Genomic DNA, 2,577 nt, shown 5'->3' with positions numbered 1-2,577 from the left:
GGGTAGGCCGCGCGCCCCCCATGGCCTAGTCCGAATTGGACTAGGGGGAGGGGCTGCACCCCCTCCTTCCTTCCCTTCTCTCTTCCCCTTCCTTGTCTCCTACTCCTAATACATGGAAGGACTCCTAGTTGGACTAGGAAAGGGGGAATCCTACTCCCGGTGGGAGTAGGACTCCCCTAGGGCGCGCCATAGTAGAGGGCCGGCCCTCCCCTCCTCCACTCCTTTATATACGGGGGTAGGGGGCACGCCATGAACACACAAGTTGATCATCGTGATCGTTCCTTAGCCGTGTGCGGTGCCCCCCTCCACGATATTACACCTCGGTCATATTGTAGCGGTGCTTAGCCGAAGCCCTGCGACAGTTGAACATCAAGATCGTCACCACGCCATCATGCTGACGGAACTCCTCCCCGTACCTCTGCTGGATCGGAGTTCGGGGTGCGTCATCGAGTTGTACGTGTGTCAAGAACTCGGAGGTGCCGGAGTAACGGTGCTTGGATCGGTTGCACCGAGAAGACGTACGACTACTTCCTCTACGTTGCGTCAACGCTTCCGCTTCGGTCTACGAGGGTACGTAGACAATACTCTCCCCTCTCGTTGCTATGCATCACCATGATCTTGCGTGTGCGTAGGGAAATTTTTGAAATTACTACGTTTCCCAACACCCCCTTCGAAAACAAAAAAACAAAAACCTCAGCTCCTGCTAGATGTTGACGCGCGGATGCCTTTTGGTCCCGGTTGTGTTACCAACCTAGACTAAAGGTCCTCCTGCCTGGACGCCTCGCAGCGGCCACGTGGAGCCCCTTCTGTCCCGGTTCATTAGCGAACCGGGACTTTAGTCCCGATCCTTTAGTCTCGGTTCCAGAACCGGGGCTAAAGAGCCTCTGAAACCAGGGCTAATGGGCCATTTTCTAATAGTGACTGCATGAAACCAAATTAATCCGATCTAGACAACAAACCCCTAGGTGAAATGGGGAGGAAATTGATGACATCCAGGGAGTGGCGGCTCATCTAAAAACCGTGAACAAATCTAGACACCTTTGATCTACTCATCTAACACTGGATCTACTCAACTAACGCTGGGAACTACTAGGAATAACCACAAAATGGAGCATTAAAAATGGAGGGGGACATACTCAACTAACGTTAGGGGGTTTTGGCAACACTCACGGTTAATACAATTCTACCATGAATCATAAACATTTATCATGAAATACGAGAATAAATAGTAACTTTATTATTGCCTCTAGGGCATATTTCCTTCAGAAACCCCTAAATTAACCCTCCAAAACCCCCTAACCCCCCCCCTTCGAAAACAAGAAAACAAAAACCTCAGCTCCTGCTAGATGCTGACGCGCGGATGCCTTTTGGTCCTGGTTGATGTTACCAACCTAGACTAAAGGTCCTCCTCCCTGGACGCCTCGCAGCGGCCACGTGGAGCCCCTTCTGTCCCGGTTCATAAGCGAACCGGGACTTTAGTCCCGATCCTTTAGTCTCGGTTCCAGAACCGGGGCTAAAGGGCCTCTGAAACCAGGGCTAATGGGCCATTTTCTAATAGTGACTGCATGAAACCAAATTAATCCGATCTAGACAACAAACCCCCAGGTGAAATGGGGAGGAAATTGATGACATCCAGGGAGTGGCGGCTCATCTAAAAACCATGAACAAATCTGGACACCTTTGATCTACTCATCCAACACTGGATCTACTCAACTAACGCTGGAAACTACTAGGAATAACCACAAAATGGAGCATTAAAAATGGAGGGGGACATACTCAACTAACGTTAGGGGGTTTTGGCAACACTCACGGTTAATACAATTCTACCATGAATCATAAACATTTATCATGAAATACGGGAATAAATAGTAACTTTATTATTGCCTCTAGGGCATATTTCCTTCAGAAACCCCTAAATTAACCCTCCAAAACCCCCTAACCCCCCCCCCCTTCGAAAACAAAAAAACAAAAACCTCAGCTCCTGCTAGATGCTGACGTGCGGATGCCTTTTGTCCCGATTGATGTTACCAACCTAGACTAAAGGTCCTCCTGCCTGGACGCCTCGCAGCGGCCACGTGGAGCCCCTTCTGTCCCTATTCATAAGCGAACTGGGACTTTAGTCCCGATCCTTTAGTCTTGGTTCCAGAACCGGGGCTAAAGGGCCTCTGAAACCAGGGCTAACGGGCCATTTTCTACTAGTGACTGCATGAAACCAAATTAATCCGATCTAGACAACAAACCCCTAGGTGAAATGGGGAGGAAATTGATGACATCCAGGGAGTGGCGGCTTGTCTAAAAACCGTGAACAAATCTGGACACCTTTGATCTACTCATCCAACACTGGATATACTCAACTAATGCTGGGAACTACTAGGAATAACCACAAAATGGAGCATTAAAAATGGAGGGGGACATACTCAACTAACGTTAGGGGGTTTTGGCAACACTCACGGTTAATACAATTCTACCATTGATCATAAACATTTATCATGAAATACGGGAATAAATTGTAACTTTATTATTGCCTCTAGGGCATATTTCCTTCAGAAACCACTAAATTAACCCTCCAAAACCCCC

The sequence above is a fragment of the Triticum aestivum genome, chromosome 7B (genome assembly GCF_018294505.1).
Source record: "Triticum aestivum cultivar Chinese Spring chromosome 7B, IWGSC CS RefSeq v2.1, whole genome shotgun sequence".
Taxonomy (NCBI): domain Eukaryota; kingdom Viridiplantae; phylum Streptophyta; class Magnoliopsida; order Poales; family Poaceae; genus Triticum; species Triticum aestivum.
Note: the sequence above shows the minus strand (reverse complement) of the source record.